Raw genomic sequence first — 6,947 nt, forward strand, 5'->3', positions numbered from 1 at the left:
ACACTCTAGTCATTTGATGTGGATAGCTTTTGGGGACCATTTTTTTGGCTTAACATATTTCTCTTTATTATCATTTACATTGTCAGTAATGAATATATAAGATCAATCTGCTGGCCAGGGCATGCTGATGCAGGATATTGAGTTTTGAATTTGGATGTAGGGATGAGATAGGAAGGAAAAGTCGAGTGTTTTCTCGGGAAGGCTGGCTTGGGTGGACAGCTTGGTGAGAGACCTTGGGTGGCTGGGAAGTAGCACAGAAGACTCTGGTATGGAGGAGAGAGAATAGAAAGAGCAAGAAAGGGGTGGTGAGCCAAGATTTAACTTTTGTTTGTTTTTAATAAGCTGAATGTGAGTGATCCTGACTTTTTAAATCCTCTACATGTATAAGGAAATGGGCACTCTCAGACATTGCTGGTGAGATGGGTGGAGTTGGTAAAATCCTTTTGGAGAACTGGAGAACAATTCTACATATATATTATACACTTCTATCCAGTAATTCTACGTCTAGAAATCTATTTTAAGGAAATAATCAGAATATAGGAAGATTTATGCGCAAAGACATTCCTATACCTTTTTAAGGTACTCTTGAATATTGAAAACAGCTCAAATGTCTACCTTTAGAGAGTAATAGTTGAGTGAATTATGGTTCCTCCATATGAGGAAATATAGTCATAAAAATTATGTTTATGAAAAGTGTACCATAACATGAAAAATGCTTTTATGTGAGATGTTAAGTAAAGTAAGTAGGGATTATAAATACATACATGCATATTTTATAAATATTATTTCCAAATTGATTCAAGTTTTTTTTTCCTTTTTTGATTCAAAAAATTTAAAAATATGTATATATGACATCTTTATATGTATAAATACATATTGAACTCTCAGAAATTGTTTTTGCATAAATTTTTAGATGGCATAAGCACCTCTCAAAAAGCACTAACATCATATCATTTCTTTTATCTTTGTTTTCACCTAGCTCAGTAAAATCTTGCTTCTTGAAGTTAAATATCTTTCCCTCTATCTTTAGTTCAATTTTTGTTCCCAAGCAGTTATGCTTAAATATTTGTAGGTACATGCAATGAGTCTGTGATACATGATAAATTACTGCAGGAACTGGGGCTATAAACTGAACAAATGTAGGTGAATGGCCTTGGTCCTAAAGGCTATAAGGGACTTTGACAAAACCAAATAGAGTGGCAGCACTGCCATTGGTCTTGGAGGTCATGGTATTTGAATTTTAGTACTGATACAGATAAAACTTCTTAACAGAATATTTTGGACATTAAAGTATTTAAAGTCAACTCATGGTGGAAATCTCATTAAAGTTCAATACAGAAAAGTGTTCTTATACTGATATTTAAAATACATATGGAATTATTTTGTCTTGTACACAATGCAACATTGTGTTGCATAATTGCTGGATTTTGTCGATGTTTTTGTGACTTCCAAATGAAAATAGTTCCAAGAAAGCACCTTATTAAAGCTATTTAAAACTCCCCAACACATTTTCAGAAGTAACCATATAAATGGATTAAAGATTTAAATGTAAAACAAAAGTTTTTTTTTTTTGTTTAGAAGAAAATAGCGCCATATATTTAAAACTTCTTGCATGGGGTTGGGAAAGGCCTTTCTAAACAAAAGACAAACCAAAAATCATAAAAGATAAGACATAAAATGTAAAATTTCTATATGTCAAAACAACAACCCATCATAAAACAAAATTAAAACACAAAAATGAATGAAACATTTACCAAACAGGACCTTTTATTAATCAATAATAGAAAGATGAATGCACAACAGACAAAAGAATTTGACTTAATGCTCCTAACAGTTGAGACTCAATTCACAGAGGGTTTTTTTCAAGGACAGCTCCTGAACACAAAGAACCTAGACTTTCATATACAAAGGCTTAGCTATCCTTTCACAAGAGGCAGAAGGGAAAAATTAACCTTCTAATTCTTTAGCTATCCTTGAGAAAAGTAAGAATAAACTAGTATCTTCATAGGTTAACCTACCACATTAGCAAATATTGTTTCTATAGTCAGAATATCAGAATGTATGCAGATACACAGAAAACATAACAAAACAAACAGAAGCAAAGGTTTGAGCCCTTAGATATTATGCAGTGACCTGGTTCCTTTCAAGGGTGCTAGGCATAAATCTCTTTCTAAAAGGCAGTTTGACAATAATAAAAACCTTAACATATTTTGGGCTCCAAAATCACTTTCTCAAGGGCCCTGCTGATATGGCAGTGACTACACTGTAGCAACCAAGAGCTCCTCAGAAAGTCTTTCCCCAGGGCAACTTGGCGCCAATATAAATCCTTTATCACTAACCTCAATTGACCCTTAACACTGCTCAGCAGTCCTACTCTATTTCTTTGGTTAACTTATGCTTCAATACTCTACAAAACGTTTCCACTTTTTTCAAATCTCTAATCTTACAATTTCCCCCATTCTCCCTCTGGATAGATGACCTCATTTCACAGAGCAGATATCAAATGGGCATTCTCCCAACTTTTTTCTGCTATGAAACACAAATCTGCCAGATTCTCACTTACTTACTGTGTCTTGTTAAAACAGGAGGTAGTTGCCCCTCCTGTATTGAGTATATATTATTTCACTCAATAAATATTTGTTGCATGAATCAATCAGGAAGCTACTCTCACCTGGGGGCACAGTGAACATTTTCTCTGCAATCTTGGTGATTTCTTCTGGGTCTTCACTTATTCTATGTTTGTCCCAGTAAATCTAGAGAAGACATAAATACTACTCAACTCTCACAAGCCTGAGAGCTCCTTCAAGGCAGATAATTTAATTTATCTTGATATCTTCCACAGTTATGCACTGTGTCCAGTAAGTGTGTTTGCCCAAACAGGATGCATAAAAGAATGAAGGATTACCACATGACCTGTCTTTTGCTGCTCCTGCTAAGTTCATATCACTTGAGAAGCTTAGTTACACAAGAACAAAATCTCAGATGACAAATCCTTTAGACTTTCTCATTTTAAAAGGGAGCACAAGGCCTGGTTCTGCTGCAGTACAAGTGATTAGAACCAAGGTCGCCAGCCAGAGCAAGACCATATCCCTGCTTCCTTTTATAGAGAACAAAACACACAGTCACACACCCCACAATGGCAAGGGGAAAAATGACTGAGAATGAGATGTTGAGAAAGTGTAGCAGGAAAGTACACTGCCCTCCCACCTCTTCCTGAAAGATTAGGATGTAGGCACTGAAAAACAGGAGCTGAGGAGAAAAGACAGGGACACTACTCATTTGTTGCTAGGAAGACAATCATACGCTCACCATTTCTCCACACACAATGCACTTTCCAAAAGACATGCCTCTACTGCCTCTAGGATTGAGGCAGACTATAGTTTTTTAATTAGAAAGAAAAATATATCTACCATAGTAGAAAAATTGGGCAGCAGGTATGAAAAGGCTAGTGACAAGAAATACAATTGACCAGAAATACAACTGGTCAATAAGTACATGAAAAAATTTTCAACTCTAATATTATTATAGATTAAAGTAAAAATAATAAGATTCCATATTTGACTGAACAAATTGGCAAACATGAAAAGAAAAATCACTAGTTGCTGGTGAGGATTTAATAAAATTATTATTCTTATGCATTCCTCTAGGGGGTGATAAGGATAAACCTCTTTCTAAAAGGCAGTTTGACAATAATAAAAAGCCTTAACATATTTTGGGCTCCAAAATCACTGCAGATGGTGGCTGCACCCATGAAATTAAAAGACGCTTGCTCCTTGGAAGAAAAGCTATGGCCAACCTAGACAGCATATTAAAAAGCAGAGACATGACTTTGCCAACAAAGGCCTGTCGAGTCAAAGCTATGATTTTTCCAGTAGTCATGTATGGATGTGAGAGTTGGACTAGAAAGAAAGCTGAGCGCCAAAGAATTGATGCTTTTGAACTGTGGTATTGAGGAAGACTCTTGAGAGTCCCTTGGACTGCAAGGAGACCCAACCAGTCCATCCTAAAGGAAATCCGTTCTAAATATTCATTGGAAGGACTGATGCTGAAGCTGAAACTCCAATACTTTGGCCACCTCATGAGAAGAGCTGACTCATTTGAAAAGACCCTGATGCTGGGAAAGATTGAAGGCAAGAGGAGAAGGGGGTGACAGAGGATGAGATGGTTGGATGGCATCACTGACTCAATGGACATGAGTTTGAGTAAGCTCCGAGAGTTGGAGATGGACAGGGAAGCCTGGCATGCTGCAGTCCATGGGGTTGCAAAGAGTAGGAAACGACTGAGCAACTGAACTGAACCAACATTTCCAACCTTATTCATAAGAGAAGTACAAATTAAAACTACAAGGAAATACCATTTTTACCTTGCTTATGAACAAAGATTTTAAAAAGATTGACAGTACATTGTGTTGGTAGGGAAAAGAACACTCTCATATATCGTGGATAACAGTGTAAATTGTACAACTTTTTTGGAAGGAAATTCACAATATGTATCCATAATTTAAACCTAAATGCTTTGACTCAGAATAGTTAAGAATTTGTTCTACATATATATTCCCTCTTCCTTTCTAAGACATTTATATAAAGGTGTTTGTTACTGCATTGTTTTTAGTAACAGACGATTGGAAACGTCCTTCAGTAAGGCAGTGGCTGATTACATTTTGATACATTCAAATAATGGATCATTGAGAAAAATGAGGCTTTGCCACTAACCTAGCCTTGTGGGTCCTCAAGAGAGCCTGTTTGCAGAATTCTGGTACCGACTCCTAGTTTCCTTTTCTAGCTTTCCTCTCAAGAGCAAAAGATTTTGTTTAATACCGTCCATCTTATACAAATAACTTTATTTACACACATTATATAATGTTGGGTAGATTTTTTATATTGTTGTTCAGTTGCTAAGTTGTGTCCGATTACCTTTATGAAAATGCAGAATTATGACCACTTGCACTTAACTGTGCTAGCAAGATGAAGGAGAGTGCTCATGGTTCTTTTTATTTTATCTTATTGTGATAAAATACACATAACATAAAATGTACCATTTAAACCATTATTAAGTGCACATTCCAGTGGTATTAAGTACATTCACACTATTGTGCAACCATTATTACTATCCATCTCCAAAATATTTTTGTTATCCCAAATTGAAACTCTGTACTCATTAAGTAATAAATCCCTCTTTCTCCTCTTCCCAGCTCATGGTAATTGCTGCTTTAATTTCCATCCTATGTATCTGACTACTATAGGTATCCATGTAAATAGAATCATATAATAATTGTCCTTTTCTATCTGGTTTATTTACCTTAGCATACCGTCTTCAAGCTTCATTATTTATCTTTAGTATGGAAAATAAATGAAAAATAAGACATGGAAATCTTTCTAAGACATTTGAATGAAGAAAAGCAATACCATGTATATATTATGCTATCATTCATGTGAAAAGAAGAGGGACTTGGAAAGTATGGAGTAAAAGGGAGACATTTTCAATTCCATATCCTGAATTTTGTATGATCTGAATTTTTATCAACCTACATATATATGTATTTTCCATTAAATATTTTTTCAATGCCCATTCTCTTGAATCTAGCCTTTTGACTGCCAGAATTAATAGTAAGGAAATAACAAATTCTAAAAGATACAAAAAACTATTTCTTCAAGCATTATATGTAATGGTAAAAACTCAGAAACCATAATAATGTTTGCAAATAGGACATTGATAAAATAAATGACAATAGGTCTATAAAAAGGAATGCTATGCAGGCCTCATATAAATTTATGTATTTATTGAAATGGAAAAATCTCAGCCCTGTGGAGCTCCAGGTGCAACATCCATATCCAGTACCCTCCACAGGCATTTCTTGTCACTTGGTGTGGTGTGCAGTGTCTTCTGCAGTTTAGGCAGATTTCTGTTGATTAAAAAATATAGTCACGACCTGAAAGTAGAGAGTTATTTTATTTGGTGGGAATGTTTAGGACACTGAGCCAGGGACAGCATCTCAGTAGCTCTGAGAAAACCGTTCCAAGGAGGCAGGAGGGGAAGTCAGGCTATATACCAGCTTGTAACAAAGGGAGTGGACAGTCTGAACATCAAAGATCAGATATCAAGTTAAGGAATTTAGCACTCTATATATGGGAAGATGCAAGCCTCTGGACTCACTGAATTCATTCCTTTCACGTGCACCTCAGCTGTCTGGGGCCAATCCTGTTTCCTTGTTCACCTTGCTTCTTGCATTCCTCCAGCTCCTCAGCAATCACTGTGGGAGTGGCAGCATCTGCCAGGTTGGATTGCAGCTTGGTATCTCTCGTTGACATTTGGAGGCCAGAAATCGCTGATGCCTGTGCCATTTCTTGTTGATTAATGTGTCAGGAGATATTTTCATTTCACACTTCCTTACTTCAATTTCAACAGGTTTTATGTACCCAGGCAAAGATGGAAATACCTCAGAATAAGCAAAAGTGGTAGAGTTAACCAAGCACTTCCTGACACTAAATAAGTATAAATATAGTAAATAAATCATTATAACATTAACATTTTTTATAAGCAGTCTATTGTAGGCTTATGACTGATGGGAATATAACGAGAAAATGAGGAAAGGGATGGGAAGTTAGGGAAGGTTGATGGAAAAGGGGGAATTGGGTAAAGGTGTTGTAGCCACGCGTTCCGGGAAACAAACTCAGAAAGGCAATGCAGATAGTGGAGTGCAGTTTATTACACCGATGGGCCCAAGGCAGAGTCTCCTCTTAGCCAAGGACCCCCGACCAGTTTTTGTGGAAACTTTATATACCCTAAGTGTATGTGCTCAAACCCACCTCCCCAAATTCCTTGAAACTAGTCTGGGACAAGGTAAAAGAGAGATACAATCAAAGTTAACCCATGATGCATGTGTCATAAACCTACATAAACAGTGGACATTTATCAATTGGCCTGCAGTCATTCCCCAGTAAGCATTA

The sequence above is a fragment of the Ovis canadensis genome, chromosome X, assembly GCF_042477335.2.
Source record: "Ovis canadensis isolate MfBH-ARS-UI-01 breed Bighorn chromosome X, ARS-UI_OviCan_v2, whole genome shotgun sequence".
NCBI classification, from domain to species: Eukaryota; Metazoa; Chordata; class Mammalia; order Artiodactyla; family Bovidae; genus Ovis; species Ovis canadensis.